The sequence below is a fragment of the Sus scrofa genome, chromosome 13 (assembly GCF_054392235.1).
Source record: "Sus scrofa isolate SSC_HxYL_T2T_F1_AM1 chromosome 13, Sscrofa_HxYL_maternal_Yorkshire_Landrace_v2.0, whole genome shotgun sequence".
Classification (NCBI taxonomy): domain Eukaryota; kingdom Metazoa; phylum Chordata; class Mammalia; order Artiodactyla; family Suidae; genus Sus; species Sus scrofa.
In genome coordinates, this window is record NC_139395.1 from 41,810,753 (window position 1) to 41,831,122 (window position 20,370).

The following is a 20,370-nucleotide window of genomic DNA, read 5'->3' on the forward strand; positions in this document are numbered from 1 at the left end:
CTCGATACTTCCACTCCCTAATGCTGATAAAAAAAGAATTTGAAAATAATAAGCTGACTCTAATAAGGGGTTTGTTTACTAATGTAATGGAATTTATTTATAAATATGATAGGGAATTTGGTACATCTCATTCTTGTGACCTGTGAGTTGAAGCTGTGACAGCCACCTCATCCTTCATTCATCTTTGGCCTGTGGGATCAGGAGCCAGTTGTTAAGGCAGAAGTCACTCACATACCTTTGAGCAACTTCCCCTATTGGAGCCACAGATGAGAACCAAGGAAGAGGAATAAGGCCTGAGTGCTCAAGGTGGACACCAACAAGACCTGCATGCAAAGCCCTGGATGTCCAAAGATTCAGAGCCCTTAGCATCCAAGCAGCTGGCATTCTCATTGTACTTCCAAACTGCTCTTTTTAATGTGTGGCTTAGAATTACACGTAAAAGCAAGGGTTTCCTGGTCCCTAACTTCTTTGTGGGAGAGAGACTGAGCAGCAAGGAGCACCAAAGAATAAGTCGGTCCATTTTACAATATAAGCTTTTTAAGTTTTCATGGCAACTGTAACCATCCTGGCCTTGAGTGAAGCTCCCAAGGGATCCACTCTTATAGAAGATCAGTCAGTCCCTTTCCTGATAACGAAGGGTAAAAAGAATGTTTAACCTCATTGTCCTTGTGATGAGCGTGGTGGAGAATATGCAATCAGGAAGCTGGTGTGTTTGAGGAATGGAAAGTTCATCTCAGATGACTGAAGGAAGATGGGGTTCTGGAGGTGAGGACAGGAAAGCTCAGCACTTTTACAAAAGCTGCCACAAATACCTTATCCCATCCTAACGGTCTGTTCTGGGTACCTCATAAGCTTTTGGATTTCATCCTAAGGACAGTGTACAGATGTGAACGTGTAGATGGAGAAGGTGGGGCATGAAGCCAGACGTGTTTGAAAAGCAACTCCAGAAACCATCTCCATTTTGCAAAGGAGGAAAATGAAACTCAAAGTGATTTGCCTAAAATCACACAGCTAAAGAGTGGTCAGCCAGGATGTCGGAACCAAAATAGCCTCATTCTCTTTCGAGTTTTTTTGTTTGTTTGTTTTGTTTTGTTTTTTCCATTTGGACTTCCTTTTGCATAATGTTGCCAAATACTATGAACAATAGTGTAGGATGCAGGATCTTTATAGACAGCAACAGACACAGCAAATGTAATTTGGTTATCTAGCTAAGTTTGATCAAGATTTCACAAAACTGCCAGCACTTGAGCAAACCAGAAGTACATTGGCATTTTCAGAATGATTACAAATTTTCCTGAGATAGAAGGTGCACAAGCAAATGTTATTACAGTACAGGCCCACACTGTATTCAATGCCACAGAGACTGCAGTCGAGAAAGTGAGTAAGGTGTACACTCCGTCCTACTGGGTCATAAACTCTTTGGGAATCTATTTTTGCTTATCATTCTCTTGTGTATTTTTGTTAACTATACTGTAAGATAAAGATACTGCATTGTTGCAAAGGGAAAAAGATTGCATCTGGCCTGGGGGATCAGGAGAGCTGAAGCAGGAGGTGGCATAGGAAGCTGGTGTTTAAATACTATCCACCTTTCATAAAAACTAACATTATGGAACACTAATAGTGTGCAATAAGCTTTGCAACATTATTTTGTTTAATCCTGATAACAACCTTGGGAAGAAGTACACTTACTTCACAGATTTAATTTGTCAGAGCAGATGCTACAGGTGCCCTCACCGTGTGGCTTTGGGGGGAGGGGGTCAGCTCCTACTGTCACTGGCTGCCAGCTGGTTTACCCTGACCTTTCTCATGAGGACTACTATTGGCCCACGGGAGAAGCCTCACCGGGAGACGTAATGTGGAAGGCAAAGTCAAGGAAATCTGACAACAAGAAAATAGGAAAAATAAGCTGATGAGAGACATGACTCTTGGGTTTCCTGGATTGACCTTTTATCATGAACATTTCATTAAAAGAGACTCTTTAAAATTTTTATTTTAGTAGAGAATAGAAAATGGTTCATTTTTAAAAATGAATTGCTTTAAAGTGCCTCCAGGTGATGAGAAGAAATAATGGGGGGAAAAGTCACCCACAGACATCACCTAGTGAAATTTCAGGCCTTAAAGATGTCAAGAATCCTTGGCTAAATCCTACAACTTTCTAGAGGGAGACATGCACACAAAGTTTGGAAGGAAAATGATTCTGAACCTAGAATTCTATGCCCAGTTTACTGGTATTATGTTGAGAACAAAATAACAATGCTCTTGAACATGCAAAAACCCTGACTGGACTGGATGTATAATTTGTGGCACTTGGTACAAAATAAAAGTGTGGGTTCCCTTGTTTAAAAATATTAAGAATTTTAAGGAGTTCCTGTCATGGCTCAGCAGAAATGGATCTGACTAGTATCCATGTGGACACAGGTTCAATCCCTGACATCGCTCAGTGGATTATGGATCCAGCATTGCCGTGAGCTGTGGTGTAGGTCGCAGATGCGGCTCAGATCTCACGTTGCTGTGGCTGGCAGCTACAGTTCCAATTCGACCCCTAGCCTGGCAACCGCCATATGCCACAGGCCCTAAAAAAAAAAAAGGAATTTTAAGATGACAATAGCACAACATTAAACTAAGTGTGGAACTCTTCTGAAATGCAGGGCCCAAGGGAACTATAGGTTCACATGAACATGAAGATCCCATGAACCCAGAAATCTTGTTGCCCAGGAGATCTTTCTGGAAAAACAGAAAAATTAATTTTATTTTATTTTATTTTTTTATTTTTTTTCCCACTGTACAGCAAGGGGGTCAGGTTATAGAAAAATTAATTTTAAAAAGGGGGTAAGGAAATAAAGTGAACAAGATGAAACACAAAATATCCTCCCAGCAAAACTATAAGAAATCGTCGTAACTATAATGTTCTCTGTGAAGCTTAAAATAGTGACTTCTAAATATGCTATAAACAGTAGTGGAAAAAATTATTTTTAAAAAATCATACGTGAAAATTTGATGTCAACAAAATAAGAGAGATGGCTGGGGGTAGGAGAAAAGTAAAAGCATTATAAATGACTTCTTTGGTTCAGGTCAGAGAACGTATTAGATACTGTTCACTTTTGCTAGAAAATTTTTTAAACTGATTTTAAATACTTAAAGGAAAGCACTAGATAAAGACAGGATTTCAAACTTCAAAGTCACTAGAAGGGAAGAAAGGAATAAGAAAACTAACAACAACCATAAAAGGAAAGAAAATATAAAAATCCTAAATATAAAACAAAATACAATACAAAATAAGTTAGAACATATTAATTACAATAATAAATGTGAATGGGTTAAAATCCTGTGATAGGCTGACCCCAAAGCTGTCTACTTCAAAACCCTGGAAAGTGTAAATATGGGACATGGCAAAGGGAGATTAAGGTAACAGATGGAATTAAAAATTACTAATCAGCTGACCTCAAAATAGTGAAATCACCCTGGACTCTCTGGGCAGGCCTCATGTCATCAAAAAAGCCTTTAATTGTGAAAGAGGGAGGCAGAAGAGTCAGAAAGCTGCAATGAGAGAAAGACCAACCAGCTAGTGCTGGCTTTGAAGATGGAAGGGGAACACAAGACAGTAGGAGGAGTCTCTAGAAGCTGGAAAGGGCATGGAAATGATTCTCCCCTAGAAACACAGCCCTGCTGACACCTTGATTTTAGCCCAGTGAGGCCCTCTTTGGACTTCAGACCTCCAGAACTGTAGGATAATAAAAGTTGTGTCATTTTAAACCACTGACTTACTGATAATTTGTTACAGCAGCAGTCGGAAATTATTATACTCTCAGTTAAAAAGATAGACTCTCAAATATTAAAATCAAAACTAAAATAAAATAGGAGTTCTCACTCTGGTGGAGGGGGTTAAGGATCCAATTGCAGAGGCATGGGTTTGACCCCCAGCCTGGCACAAAAGTTTAAGGGATCCATAAGGCAGCTGTGGCAAAGATTCAATCCCTGGCCTAGGAACTTCCATATGCTGTGGATGTGGCCACTAAAAAAAAAAAAAAAAGAAAAAGAAAAAAAAAAGAAATTAAGATAAAAACAAAACTATGGAGTTTAAATTCATCAATTTATAAACAAACACTTCACTAAACAAATTGTGAAAGTTTATTTATTTGTTGAAAAGTACATGTGTTTTTTTAACAAACTGACAAATAAAAACCATACAATCCTCTCAATAGATGCAGACAAAGCCTTTGACAAAATCCAACACCCATTTCTGATAAAAACCCTTCAGAAAGTGGGCATAGAGGGAACCTACTTCAACATAATAAAGGCCATATACGACAAACCCACAGCCAACATCATTCTCAATGGGGAAAACTGAAAGAATTCCTGCTGAGGAGTTCCTGTCGTGGCACAGCAGAAACGGAATCCGACTAGGAACCATGAGGTTGTGGGTTTGATCCCTGGCCTCATAAGTGGGGTAAGGATCCAGCATTGCCATGAACTGTGGTGTAGTTTGCAGATGCGGCTTGGATCTGGTGTTGCTAAAATGAGTGATGTTGTACGTCAAAACCACTGTGAGGTACCACCTTACACCAGCCAGAATGGCCATCATCAAAAAGTCTACAAACAATAAGTGCTGGAAAGGGTGTGGAGAAAGGGAACCCTATTACACTGTTGGTGGGAATGTAAATTGGTGCAACCACTGTGGAGATTCCTCAGAAAACTAAAAATAGAATTACCATTTGATCTAGCAATCCCACTCCTGGGCATCTATCCAGAGAAAACCAGGACTGAAAAAGATACATGTATTCCAGTGTTCATTGTAGCACTACATGCAATAGCCAAGACATGGAAACAACCTAAATGCTCATCGACAGGGGAGTAGATAAAGAAGAAGTGGTACATACACAATGGAGTATTACTCAGCCATTACGAGGAAAGAAATAATGGCATTTGCAATGACGTGGATGGACCTAGAAATTATCATGCTAAGTGAAGTCAGTCAGACAGTGAGATACCAACATCAAATGCTTTCACTTACATGTGGAATCTAAAAAAAGGACATGATGAACCTCTTTGCAGAACAGATACTGATTCACAGACTTTGAAAAACTTATGGTTTCCAAAGGAGACAGGTTGGGGGGTGGGGGGAGGCACTGGGGGTTTCGGATGGAAATGCTACAAAATTTGGTTGTGATGATCGTTGTACACCTATAAATGTAATAAAATTCATTGAGTAATTAAAAAAAACTATTAGATTTGGGGGAAAAAGTACATGTGGTTTGCTATACACCTGAAATATTTTAAATTGACTTCAATTTTTTAAAAAAGTATGTGTTGTGCATTTAATGTGTATGGGGCAGTGAGCTAACAAAAAGTGAACAGTACAAACTCCTTGTCCTCTTGGAACTTAAGCTGGGATGAAGAGCAGTTTAAAATGACTTATTTGTGGATACTAAAAATGAGGATCTTCAAGAGTTGGTGAGAGTCCCTGTGGGCCCTGGGAACAGGGCAGGGCTTCACTTACTTGGGGCCCTCTGTGCTGGGATTCACGGCTCCATAATGAAACATGCTGGCCCCCACCCCCGCCCCTGCTGCTTTGCCCTCTTTTTGTCCCACATGACCTCATCCCCTCACCCCTGGGTGGTCAGGACAGATGGTAGAAACCAGAACAGGAAGCAGAGGTGCTGGCCTGAGACTAAAAGCCCCCATCCCCCACCCCAGCCCTGGACCATCTCTGGCCTAGAGCTGCATTCCAGGCCCTCAGCTGTGGCAACGCAGACAGCACACCCACCACGTGAGCCAGAGGCCTCTGGTTGATGTTCCATGGACAGGGGGTCATCCCCTGAATCATAGGACCTGTTGTTGGGGACAGGGCCTCCTTGGTGTGGTCACTCCTTTCGAGGGGTGATGGTTTCCAGAGCGAGAGCTGATGTTCCAAAGCACAGCCTCCAGATGCTAAACCAGGACCCTAGGGAGGCCTCAAGGACACCAAACAGCTGCCAGAAAGGCCCCTGGGCGCATCCTCATGCAGGAGGTGTTTGTGGGGTGGGGTGGGAGGGTTGGCGGAAATTTGGGAGGTGGGATAGGAGAGGGGAAGAAGGCAAAGAAAGGCAACTAAGTAAACCAGCAGTGAGTGAGTGAGTGAGTGACAGCCATGAGCCATATGTGTTTCCATGACCCTTGTATGACCCTCTCAGCCTCAGAAAGAAATCACCTCTCAGACCACAGTCTCAGCACCCATCAAAAGCACTCATTGGGTGAGGTCTCATAGATCATTTCACTGATCCTCACACATGCATGAGGAGGCGCTCTCACCACCCCCACCCCTCAGGGGACAGGGTCCAGAGTGACTATGTGGTTTGCAAACTGAGATGAGATCGGAGCCTGTGGACAGTGTGGGTGTGTCTGAGCCATAAGCCATATATAAATGAATGGGGGTGGCTGTGTGCCATAGGACTTTACAAAACCAGGTGGCCTGTCTGTGGGCCATAGTTGGCCAACCCCTAATTTAGAGTCACATGGATGGATCAGGAGAAGCCAGGGTGAAATAGGAGGCATGAAGTATTAGGGTTAGCAGGGCATTGCCTCATTTTCCTCGGGCTGTATAAATGACATCCCATGGAGTTGTGCAGTGCACAGACTGCATAACCATACATGAGAGTCTTGAGGGTAAGATGAAAAGAAAACAGACCATCCCATCTAGACTGTCCAACCCTGGGAATGGCTTAGTGTCTTAGGTAGAGGCCTGTTTCTTGGTGGGTGGGATTGACAGATTATGAAAGGGCCTTGGGAGAGAAAAGTGGGCAGGCAGGCACTTAACTTGCCAAAAGGCAATGTACTCCCAAGGTTCTCAACGGTTGTCAGGATCATGCAATATCTTATTCCCCAGAGGGTGAGGAAGACAGACCCACCTGGAGTCCTGGTCACATGGAATGTGGCCTCCCTGTTTCTTGGGCCTTGGAAGCAGGGCACGGCTGAGTCAGCAGGACAGAAGGAAGACCCTCGTGAGGCCGAGTCACACATCTAAGAATGGGCTAGGAAGGTCATAGTTCTCGCTTTCTTGGCATTCCAATCCTGTATTCCCAGAGAGCTGGGCTCACAGCCTTGGCCACTCTTGGCAGCAGCTGCCATACCAGATTAAAGGCAGAACAAAGTGCAGGAGAGAGATTGAAGCAGGTCCTGCTTTGAGCGACTTTGACCAAGACTGGATAATAAAGATGCAAAACCCATTTGTTTTGATAAGCCCCAACCTGTTGGCAAAGACCATCACGAGGAGTTCTGCTCTAGACAAGGGAGGGGGCCTTGTTTGGGAGTTGGGCTAAATGATGTAAGGCTAGAGGAATGGACTTGGAGCCCAAAAGGGAGATGTTAGTGAGAGCAAGGGAGGTCCTGGTGGGAGATGTGGAAGGCCACAGCTTTGCAAGGGTCCGGCCTGCTTTACAGGGCCACGGGCCTCACCTGCTAAAGGAAATACCCAGGTCTGGCTCTGGTGGAAACAGCAGCATCTCCACTGGGTCCTTTTAAAATCCTGGTCTTGGCAGTGTGGTACTGGTACCAAAACAGGCATACAGACCAATGGAACACAATAGAGAACCCAGAAATAAACCCAGACACCTATGGTCAATTAATCTTTGACAAAGAAGGCAAGAATATAAAGTGGGAAAAAGACAGTCTTTTCAGCAAGTGGTGCTGAGAAAACTGGACAGCCACAAATCAATGAAACTGGAACACACCCTCATACCATGCAAGAAAATAAACTCTAAATGGCTGAAAGACTTAAATATAAGATAAGACAACATCAAATTCCTGGAAGAGAACATAGGCAAAACATTCTCTGATATCAAACTTACAAATGTTTTCTCCCCTGTCAGTTTCCCAAAGCAACAGAAACAAAAGCAGAAATAAACCAATGGGACCTAATCAAACTGACAAGCTTTTGCGCAGGAAAGGAAACCAAAAAGAAAACAAAAGGACAACTTACAGAATGGGAGAAAATAGTTTCAGATGATGCAACTGACAAGGCTTTAATCTATAAAATATAAAAATAATTTATACAACTCAACAGCAAAAAAGCCCCAACAACCCAATTGAAAAATGGGCAGAAAACCAGAATAGACATTTCTCTAAAGAAGATATACAGATGGCCAACAAGCACATGAAAAAATGCTCAACATCCCTGATTATCAGAGAAATGCAAATCAAAACTTCTATGAGGTACCACCTCACACCAGTCAGAATGGCTATCATTAATGAGTCCACAAATAACAAAGGCTGGAGGGGGTGTGGAGAAAAGGGAACCCTCCTGCACTGTCGGTGGGGATGTAAATTGGTACAGCCACTATGGAAATCAGTATGGAGCTCCCTCAGAAAACTATGCATAGAACTACCAGATGAGCCAGCAATCCCACTCTTGGGTATATATCTGGACAAAACTTCCCTTGAAAAAGACACATGCATCCTCATGTTCATTGCAGCTCTATTCACAATAGCCAAGACATGGGAACAACCTAAATGTCCATCCACAGATGATTGGATCAAGAAGAAGTGGTATATATACACAATGGAATACTACTCGGGTATAAAAAAGAACAAAATCATGCCATTTGTAGCAACATGGATGGAACTAAAGACTCTCATACTAAATGAAGTAAGTCAGAAAGAGAAAGACAAATACCATATGATTTCACTTATATCTGGAATCTAACATAGGACACACATGAATGTTTCCACAGAAAAGAAAATCATGGACATGGAGAACAGACATGTGGTTGCCAAGAGGGATGGGGAGGGAGTAGGAGGGACTAGGAATTTGGGGTTAGTAGATGCAAACTGTAGCCTTTGGAATGGATAAGCAATGGGATCCTGCTGTGTAGCACTGGAAACTATGTCTGGTCACTTGTGATGGAGTATAATGTGAGAAAAAATAATGTACACATGTATGTGTGACCAGGTCACCTTGCTGTACTGTAGAAAATTGACAGAACACTGTAAATTAGCTATAATGGAAAAAATTTAAAATCATTATAAAAAATCAAAACAAAATCAAAAAAATGGAAAAAGTAGCATTGAACAATATAAACATGAATGGGAAAATGCATGCTAGTGATTAAATGTAAAATTTTTCCTTATTGAAAAAAAAGGAGAAAAGAAAAGAACTTAGAGTCACCGTGCTGCACCAGTGGAATCATACTTGGTCATTAGAGTCTATGTTGAATTAATATTGCCTGATTAATTTGTGGATAACATTATAAAATAACTTTTTTGTGATTAAAAACACTAATTTGTTAAAAGTAAGCATTTAAAATATCCTGCCATATAATATATCACACTGCTTTAGTCGTTCTTTGTATTTTCATTTATCAGGTGCTATAAAGATCAGAAGAATCCTGAGCTTCTTTTGGCTCCCAGAGAGAGGCCCATATACCTCCATCAGATTAATCAATAAAGGTGTGCCAAAAGTGGAAAAAATAAAATAAAATAAATTAAATTAAATTAAAATAAAATCCAGGTCTTGGGAGTTCCCACTGTGGCTCAGAGGAGTTACGAACCCAACTAGTATCCATGAAGTTATGGGTTCGATCCCTGGCCCCACTCAGTGGGTTAAGGATCTGGTATTGCCACAAATTGCGGTATAGGCCGGCAGCTGTGGCAGCTGCAGCTCTGACTCAACCCCTAGCCTGGGACTTCCATATGCTGCAGGTGTGGCCCTGAAAAGAAAAAAACAATAAAATAAAAAGCTATCCAAGAGTTCCTGCTGTGGTGCAGCAGGTTAATGATCCAGCATTGCCACGCTGTAGTGTAGGTTGCAGCTGTGGCTCAGATTTATTCCTTTCCCCAGGAACTTCCATATGCCATGGGTGTGGCTAAAAGACAGAAAAACAAAAACAAAAACAAAAAAACTCTCCAGATAAAGAAGCCCTCTCACAGGTTCTGAGACCCAGACAGGTGGGCTTCTGGACTGGAGGTTTCCAAAACCAGTAATGTCGCAGGATGAGGTTGGGGTCTTGATAAAAATTCTGAGGCCCAGACTCCCGAATCAGATTCTCTTGGCATGGAGGCCAAAGATCCATATCTGGGGCTTTAAACATCCAGCCTGGTTTGGGAATCCTGACCTTGGGGACCTCGGGAGATTACTGCTGACCCAAGAGCCGAGCTGTGGTGACTCTCCTAAGCTGCCTGCACTGCCCCACTTCTCCTGGCCCTTTGGCCTGAAGGCGCCACAGTCCAGAAGAGGGAGATCAGGAGCTCCCAGTGAGGGCGTGCATGGTTCCTGCCTCCAAGAGTCCCCAGTGCAATGTGGAAATCATGGCACCAACTACATGCCCCTCCACAGCCAAAGTCAGGAAAAGTAGCCCTTGAATGGCAAAGCAGAAAAGTGGCTAAGAATTGTCTTGCTGTTTGTTGTTGGTGGTGGTGGTTTGTGTGTTTTGTTATTTGGGTTTTTGTTTTTTGTTTGTTTTTGTTGTTGTTGTTTGCTTTTTAGGGCCGCACATGCGACATATTGAGGTTCCCAGAATAGGGGTCAAATTGGAGCTGCATCCACAGCAACACAGGATCCAAGCCACGTCTGCAACCTACACAACTCATAGCAATGCCAGATCCTTAACCCACTGAGTGAGGCCAGAGATCAAACCCAGCTCTTCATGAGTACTAGTCAGGTTCATTACCACTGAGCCACAATGGGAACTGCTGTCATGTTTTGTTTTTAATTGATGTTGGTGAAAATCCAAAGGGGCCATGCCAGGCTACTCTCAAAGTCAGTGGGTACAAGGGATCATTTGCCTATATTTGCATGTTTAAAATTCCATCAGCAAAGTCATAGTATATAGAGAAAGAGAAAGGAAAGGGAATGAAAGCTTCAAATTGAAGGATAAGAAAATATGCTAAAATACAAAATGAATATGGTGATTAAGTGCGCAAAGTTAAAATAACTTCAGCCCATATCCATAACTAGACACACAAACGTGAAGTACATTACAGGTTCAAATGAAAATCTGTGGTAATGAAAAGAGGATTAGAACTAGAAAATCATCCAGGCAGAGCATTTTTTAAACAAATCAAGGTTATAGGACTATTCAGTGTTTGTGGACTCCTCCAGGGAAACGCAGAAACCTGGAGATCTTCGGGGGGGAGATTTTAACGACAGATGCAACTTCTTTAATGGTCGAATAGTCCTCTAACCATTAGAGAAATTGAATTCAGAATTTAAAAACTCCTGAAAAAATAAATCTCTTCTGGTTTCCACTCTGACATGTACAGAACTTGAAAGTCATTACTCTCATCCTTAAGATTTAAAAAAAAAAAGGGAAAGTCAATGACTTTCCCTGGACCCATCACAGAACAAAGGTCACAGGACAAAAAGCTGTTTGGAAACCTGGAGAGAGAAGCAAATCCAAAGGATCCCAGCCAAGATCTGCCTACCTGGGCAGAAGCACATGGTAAACTGGGGCAAATGGTCTTCAAAGACAGATTAGACAAAGGGATATTGCCCCGAGTAGAAAAAGTGCCTACACTTGTGATGGGGAGACAATGCTGACCCCAGAGATAGCACTGGAAAGACTATGGATAGGCAAAAATGGACAGAAGAATGCTCAAAACAGGAGTTCCCATCGTGGCTCAGCGGTAACGAACCTGACTAGCATCTATGAGGATACAGGTTCGATCCCTGGCCTCGCTCAGTAGGTTAAGGATCCTGCGTTGCTGTGAGCTGTGGTGTAGGTCGCAGACTCAGCTGGGATCCAGAGTTGCTGTGGCTGTGGTGTAGGCTGGCAGTTGTAGCTCTGATTCGACCCCTAGTCTGGGAAGCTTCGTATGCTCCATAGGGTGTAGCCCTAAAAAGACAAAAAAAAAAAAAAAAAAAAAAAAAAGAATGCTCAACACAGTTGGGATAAAATATTCAAGTTCACTACTGATAATAGAAAAGCAAATTAACCCCCTGAGATGGGTTTCGTAATTTCTTGCCAAGCTGGCTGGAGCAAAGACTCTCTCTGGTGGCCACGTCACACTGTTATATCCTTTCTGGAAGGCAGTTTGTCAGCTGATGTCAAGAACCTTAAACATTAGTGTGCCCTTTCACCTGGTAACTCCAGTTCCAGGAAATTGCCCTAGTTGGGGCCAAAGTTCACACACAAACATGTGTGCCTTACACTATGACACGGGGATGCCAGAATATGCAAACTGCTGGCAAGGAGCGAGTGTGTAAACAACTCATGGTCTCTATTGCAATGGATGAGGAGCAGCCATTAAAATTACACTTAGCAGTTCCCATCGTGGCTCAACAGAAATGAATCTGACTAGTATCCATGAGGATGTGGGTTCAATCCCTGGCCTTGCTCAGTGGGTTAAGGATCCAGCAGTTCGCAGGCGTGGTTCAGATATGGTTTTGCTGTGGCTGTGGTGTAGGCTGGTGACTACATCTCCAATTCGACCCCTAGTATGGGAACTTCCATATGCCGTGGATACAGCCCTAAAAAGACAACAACAAAAACAAAAAACTACACTTAGAGGGAGTTCCCTGACAACCTAGGGGTTAAGGACCTGGAGTTGTCACTGCTGTGGCACAGGGTTGATCCCTGACCTGGGAACTTCTGACTGCCATCGGTGTGGCCAGAACAAATAATAATAGTAATAATTACACTTAGAAAGAGTTCTCGATGATATGAAAAATACTCATGGTGCAGTTTTTTTTGTTGGTTTTTTTGTTTTTTTTGGCCACACCCATGGCAAATGGAAGTTCCTGGGCCAGGGATTGAACCTGCAACTCCACAGTGACCTAAGCCACCACAGTTGAATTTTTAATCTGTGGCACCACAGCAGAAACTCCTATGGTGCAGTCTTGGAACAAAGAATGAAAAGTTGTATAAATCACCTATTTTCACTTCACTTAAAAAAAAAAGCAGTTGAAAGGAAACACAAAATTTTAAGAGTTTATCTGGGTGTAGCCAGCAGGGAGATTGGGTAATACAGATAAATATTCTTAAAACTAGAATTTCAATAAGAAACAAGTAATTTTATGTTGACTTCTACAAATCTTTTTTTGTGGAGCTTAAAAACCTTTTTTGGACTATAAGAGTAAATCAACTCAATGAAAGTTAATTAACTTGAACAATGTGCTGAAATAATTAAATTGATAAGAAAACTCATTGAATTTTTAAAAAGCCCTAAGACTACTTACTGTGATTTTATAAATTGTACAGAGAAAATTATTTTAGTGATGGGAGGCAAGGGAAAGAGGGGTGGACAATTAGCTTGTGTCAAAACAAATGTGTGTGTGTGTGTGTGATGGAAGGATTCCTTTATGAATTCACATCAGAGAGCTGTTCTTTTTCCATTTTTCTGTCCCTTTAAAATATTTTAAACACAGGAAGAATAGCAGAATTGTAGCACTGAGAAATAAAATATTGCCTGCCATATGAGTAAGCAAAGATGTCACAGTCATCAGCCATTGCAGCCACCTCCAAGGAGGAGCCCTGAGGGAACCCAGGGAGGAAACAAAGAATACCCACCATCCAGCAGCCACCAGACTGCAGCCACTCCCAAGGTGAGCCCAGAGGAAACTCAGGAGGTGAAAACACAGGATACTGGCCCCCATAGCTGAGGTGCACATCAAAGGAGGGATTTTGGTGAGCCCAGACCTTTGGTCTCCCCATACATGGAAAAGTGCTAATTTCTTAACCTGAGACATCTAGTTGTCTGTTACTAGCAGTAATCTTTTGTTCCTACCACCCGCTATTTTTTGCGCAACTCCTATACATCCTAGCTCCCCCCTCGCCTCCTCGAAGCAGTTTTCTCAGGGTTACTTGAGATGCTGGGCTTAAGTCCTCGGTGTTGCCCACCGAATAAAACAACTCTCAACTTTTCAGGTTGTGCATGCGTTTTTTTTTTTAGTGGCCATAACCCATTCCTAGATTCAACACATGTGAGCATTTTGCCGTATTCAGATTCTTCTGGTTTTAAGGAAATCAACATTGTGGACACATTTGAATTCCCTCCTTAACCCCACCCTCCCCTGCCTCCTCCCTCCCCCTCCCGCAGGTCATTCTCTCCACCCCGCCCGCCCTCTTGCCACACACACACATGTTGGTTCACTGCTTTCCTATCATATGAGAGAAGCAGCCCTCAAAATTCTGGCCATGAACTTCATTTATTTGTGCATTTATTGAGCATAACAGGGGCTTCAGGGTTGTACCCACCACCAGCCTGGCCAGGTACCTCCCTGCTGTGATCCTGTGACCCTGTCCTTCCAAGGGCAGCCCCATCCAGGCAGAGGCCCCAGACCCTCTCCCTGCGTGGCCCCATGGGCTGTGTGGCCTGGAAGAGTCTTCTCTGCAGGACAGCCTTGGGAAGTGGTGCATAACTCTGCCTACCGCACTGTCCCCAAGGCAGTTTCCACTTGGGCTTTGTTGTTAAATCACAGCAAATGCAAAGGGAGGAGAGGTGGACAGCCTCGCCAGGGAGGGAGAGCCTTCCCCAGGGAAGTGACACGGAGGCCAAGTCCTGGAGGCTGAGGAATAGTCAACAGATGAAGAGGGAGAAGCCCCTGTGAGGCTGTGTGTGGCAGGATGAGGCCAGGTGGGGCTCCTGAACTATCTGAAGCCTGTAGTCAGGAGGCAGGAGCAGAGGGGGGAGTGGCCTGAGATGAGGTCAAAGGTGGAGGTGGAGGCAGGGGTCAGACAGTCCAGGCCTTAAAAGATTTTTCTTACTGTCAATGGAGAGGGTGTAACCAGAGTGACATTTACTTATATTTTTATTTATTTAAAATTTTATTCTTATTCTTATTTTTGTCTATTTAGGGCCTCACCCATGGCATATGGAGGTTCCCAAGATAGGGGCCCAGTTGGAGCTGTAGCTGCTGGCCTACGTACACCACAGCCACATCAACATGGGATCCGAGCCGTGTCTGCAACCTACACCACAGCTCCCAGCAGCACCGGATCCTTAACCCACTGAGAGGGGCCAGGGATGGAATCCGTGTCCTCACGGATGCTAGTCGGTTTTGTTTAACCCCTGAGCCATGACGGGAACTCCAAGACTGACTTTTTTTTTAACTGAAGCCTAGTCGATTAACAATGTTGTGTTAATTTCTGCTGTACAACAAAGTGACTCAGTTATACATACATACATACATACACACACACACACACACACACATATATATATATACACACATTTTTAATAGTCTTTTCCATTATGGTTTATCAGAGGATATTGAACATAGTTCCCTGTGCTATACACGAGGACCTTGTTGTTTACCCATCCCGTATATACTAGTTTGCCTCTGCTAATCCCAAACTCCCACTACATCCCTCCCCCATGGCAAACACAAGTCTGTTCTCCAAAATGACTTATTTTTATTTTTATTTTATTTACTTATTTATTTTGTCTTTTTGCCTTTTCTAGGGCCTCTCCCACAGCATATGGAGGTTCCTAGGCTAGGGGTCGAATCGGAGCTGTAGCCGCCAGCCTACACCACAGCCACAGCAATGCGGGATCCGAGCCGCATCTGTGACCTACACTACAGCTCACAGCAACACCAGATCCTCAACCCACTGAGCAAGGCCAGGGATAGAACCTGTGACCTCATGGTTCCTAGTCGGATTTGTTAACCACTGAGCCAGGACGGGAACTCCTGACTGACTTATTTTTAAAAGTCCCCCCTTGGCTGCATCATGTGGAGATGACCCTGGAGAGGGCCTTCTGACCTCAGCCTGTGTGGCAGAGAATAAGGGCTTCCCCAAAGAGGGCCATGGCTTAATCCCTGAAACCTGTGAATGTGCTGCTACATGGCGAAGGGAATTGAGTAGCAGATGGTATCAAGTTGCTCATCAGCTGATCCTAAAATAGGGAAAGGAACCCGGATTACCCAGGTGGGCCCAGTATAATCACTGAGGCCTTTAAATGTGGAGGTTGGGGCAGAGTGCCAGGGCCGGTGTGATGTTAGGGAGGCTTTAGCAGCTCCTGCTCTTTGAAGGGAAAGGACAGGCCGGCCACTGGGCAAGGAGAGCAGCAGCTTCTAGAAGCTGGAAAGACCAGGAAACGCATCCTCTCCTTGAGCCAGGAAGGAGCATTGCCTTGAAAACGCCTTGAGCTTGCTCTAGGGAGATCCGTTTCAGATTTTGGAACTCCAAGGCTAGAAGAGAGTGAATTTGTGTGTGGTTTCAAGCCTCTAACTATGTGGTCAGCTACACAGCAACAAGAGGAAGCTCACACACCTGGTGGTTCCAGGACATCTTTGAGGAGGTAAGTTGGGGAGCAGGGAGCATCTGAGGGAGGGGACTTGATCAACTATTCTCTCCGGTTTTTTGTGTGTGTTTCTTTGCTTGTTTTTTAGGGACTTACCCGCAGCATATGGAAGTTCCCAGGCTAGGAGTCGAATCTGAGCTATAGCTGCCGGCCTACACCACAGCCACAGCAACTCAGGGTCTGAGCCGCATCTAAAACCTACACCCCAAGCTCCCAGGAGCGCTGGATTCCAAACCCTCTGAGCGAGGCCAGGGATCAAACCCAAATCCTCGTGGATACTAGTCGGATTTATTTCTGCTGTGCCGCAATGGGAACTCCAGACTGTTCTCTTAAGATAACTTGATCCTGGGGTTTGGAGAGCTGGAAAAGGCTCTGAAAAGAAAGCCCTGAGCCAAGAGCCCCAGTGGGCCCTTGGACCCTAGGAAGTAGGAGAAACGAGGGAGAAGACTGTGTTTGCAGGGAAGTAAGGAGAGGACGGTCTTGGCCACCTCCCAGCAGGTGATTGAGAGGGAGGTGGAGGGTGCCCACGTCTGCCCAGGGCATCTGTATGCTGAGCTCACAGGTCTTCACACATTTTATATAAAAAGAATCCATGTTTCAGAGTCTGGGAGAAAGCCCTTTACCCACAGAAGAAGAAAGGTAAGAATTGCATCTGATTTCTTAGAAACCATGAAAGCACGAAGAGCGTGAGGTATTTCAAGTGTGGAGAGAAAGAAACCACCAACCTAGAATTCTTGGGAAATTATTCTTCAAAAGTGAAGCAAGAATACTTTCTCAGACCGACAAGAACTGAGGGTATTTGTTACCAGGAAATCTGCCTTGTAAGAAAAAGCTAAAAGGGTTTCTAAGAAGGAAAATAAAAGGTCAGAAACTCGGGTCAACAAAAAGTAAGGAAGAGCATCAAAGAAGGAGTAAGTAAAGGTAAACTTTTTTTTTATTCTTGACCTAACAGATAAATTTGCTCAGCGTAATAGCGACGATGTATTTGGTATATAACCGTTCAGGCCACACAGCTGAAAGAGGAGCATGGAATAGCCAAACCCTTGTCAGTTTGGAAGGCGAAGCCCTGCTGAGAGCTTTAGCCCTACCTGTGGTGTCAGCCATCACTGGGTCTGTGGCAGCTAGAGCTGAGCTGTCCAGATGCCTCTCAGGAAGCTTTTCTCCAGCTGGAGGATGCGAGCTGGGCGTTTGTTTACAGCTGCTTTGCCCGAGGTCAGACCCCAGCACTTGAGGCACCTGAGCCAGCCAGGGGCATAAAAGCCTGGCCATCATTGCTGCGGAGGCCTTTAGAAGAGCAGAGCAAATCTTCAGACCGGGGAGACAGTCCTTAGAGAGGAAGGCTGTGACCTGGGGCCGAGGGAGCCCAGCTTTGTGTTCCAGGTAATATTTTCTCTGTGGTGCTTTTTTCCTTCTTTTCCTTTTTTTCAGTCTTTCTTAGGGTTGCATCTGAAGCATATGGAAGTTCCCAGGTTAGGGGTCAAATCGGAGTTAACAGTTGCTGGCCTATATCACAGTCACAGCAATGCGGGATCCAAGCTACATCTGCAACCTCCGTCACAGCTCATGGCAACACTGATCCTTAACCCACTGAGCAAGGCCAGGGATTGAACCCGCATCCTCATGGATACTAGTCAGGTTCATTACCACTGAGCCACAACGAAAACTCCTGGGCTGCTTTTCTTTTTAGCCCTGCAAAAGGAGGCTGAGGTTTCCCCATCTTTAATGCTTGTTTTGGGTTTTGTTCTTTCTTTTGAAGGTGAGGTGAGAGTGCCTACACGTGTGTGTTGTCATACGGGAGAAGCAGAGTTCATGGGCCATAGATTGCTGGGGAATTTACATCCCCCTACTCTGGCTGAGCCGTGCTTGAGTCTCTGGCTGGCTGTACGTATCACCTTCCTGACCCTTCTGCCCCCAAATGCCTGCAGGGCGCAGAATGAATTTGGCACAGAACGTGGGCAGGGCTACCACATGATCAACTGATTCATAGTCCAAGAGGGAAACTGAGAGTATCTACTCAAAGGGCAGGGGAAACATTTGTCGCCATTCATCACACCTTCCACCTGGCTCCTGCCTCGACTTGTGAGAAGAAAAGCGGGTACTTCATCTGCATCTACACTGTGGCTTCTGGTGATAATGAAGGGGGTGGGGGTGGGGGGCTCAGGCAGCCCTGAGTGAAGCCTCAAAGCTACAGAGACCATATAACAATAGGGCTGTGGGCAGTATCCATTTTTCCACATGAATCCCTGAACATTTTATCAGAAATTCTGCCTACATATGCAAAGATTTTAGGATTTCAGCTCCGCAGGTAAAGAGCTTGGAAGTCACTCTTCTGTTCTAGTCATATAACTAAACATCCAAATAGACTGAAGAGTCAACAGCTCCTCTTGGATCATAAGAGGGGAGGGCACAGTCAAACCACGGCCCCTGCAATGGGCGAGGCAAACAGGTGAACGAAGGGAGTGCTGGCCTCTGTGACTGGGGACTCGTGTGTGGAAACCACTGTGGCAGCCAGTGGCTGGGTAGGAAAGTCTCAACAGAATTTATTGAATTGTTGGAGCTCAGTGTGGACGACTCAGTTAATAATAAAGGTGTCCCCGCCTCCCAGCCCCCCAACACTGTGAGAATGACTTCAGGAGCTCTGCTGGATTCCCACAATAAATAGGAGAAAAACCATACTCCAGCTGCTAGCAGGTGGAGGAGGTAAAACCATTTTGCAAAAATGCCTGAACACTGGGTCCTTCTTAACAAGGTCTGCTCTCAGGAGAAACCAATTTAACCAGAGCCTAACCTGCTGGGGTACTAGCAGAGCCTAAGGGACCTGGGGAAGAGAAATACCCAGCTCCAGCCAACTCAAGTTCTTGTCCCACCTAAGGCGAAAAGAACCAACAAACTCTTGGCAAGTGGCCAGACCAGGAGCCCAGGATCCTGAAGCAGATAGACCTAATCACAAGACAGTCACACACTCCCCCCCGACACCTCACCACCCCGTTGCTAAAGGCCTATTTAGAGCAATTTCTTTTACCCAGTACAACATGTCCCGTGAAGAAGTAAAAAGTACAAGGCATGCTGAAAGACAACAGGCTTATTAAAAGATAATATAACATGAACAAGCGCTGGAACCAGACATGGCAGGGATGTTAAAGTTTAAACCCACTAGGATTCATACACTAAGGGCTCCACTGGATAAAAGAGACAGCATGCAAGAGCAGGTGAGCAATGGAAGTGGAAAGAAATCCTAAAAAAGGTTCTATGGCTAAAAACTACAAGCAATGAAGAATACCTTTGATGGGCTTATTAGTAGACTAGACATGGCAGAGGAAAGACTCTCTGAACTTGAGTTTATCATGGGTCCTTGAAAAGCAAAAAGGACAAAAACTTAGAGCATCCAAGAACTGTGGGACAGCTACAAAAGTGTAGCAAATGTGTGATAGGAATAACAGAGAAAAGGACAAAAAAATTTGAAGAAATGATGTCTGGGAACTTTCCAAAACAATTTCAGACATCAAACCATAGACCCAGGAAGCTTAGGGAATAGCAAGCATGATAAATTTCCCCTCTCCACCCACCCCCAAGAAAAACCCTGTACCTGGATGTATTTTCAAAGTACAGAAAATAAGAGAAATTTCTGAAGTCAAAGGAAAAAAACACTTTACCTATGGAAGAACAAAGGCTAAGAATTATACCCAACTTCTCAGAAACCATGCAAGCAAGAAGAGCATGAAGTATTTAAAGTGTGAAAGAAACCACCAACCTAGAATTCTGTACCTTGTGAAACTATTTTTCAAAAGCAAATAAAGACTTTCTCAGGAAAATTGAGGGTATTTGTTGCTTGTAGATCTGCCTTGCAAGAAAATGCTAGAAAGTTTTTTCTACAGAGAAAAATAAGATGGGTCAGAAACTCAGATCAACATTAAAGAAGAGAAGCAAGGAAGGAATAAGTAAATGTAAAATAAAAACTTTTCCATTTTTTAAGTTTTATAGAAGTATGGTTGATTTACAATGTTGTGATAATTTCTGCTGTACAACAAAGTGATCCAGTTTACATATGCACACATCCTTTTTCAGAATCTTTTCCCATATAGATGATCACAGAATATTGGGCAGAGTTCCCTGTGCTATACGTAGGTCTCCACTGGCCAAAAATTCCATATATCT

The 20,370-nt window shown here is 43.9% G+C and overlaps 1 long non-coding RNA gene across 1 annotated transcript; it reads left to right on the forward strand.

Moving 5' to 3' along the window:
- The first annotated feature begins 15,894 nt into the window (after nt 1–15,894).
- LOC106505585 (uncharacterized) lies at nt 15,895–20,027 on the forward strand. The gene is made up of 3 exons (XR_001300145.3): nt 15,895–16,212; nt 17,168–17,595; nt 17,972–20,027. It is a non-coding gene; the product is annotated as an uncharacterized LOC106505585 (long non-coding RNA).
- Nucleotides 20,028–20,370: the final 343 nt, after the last annotated feature.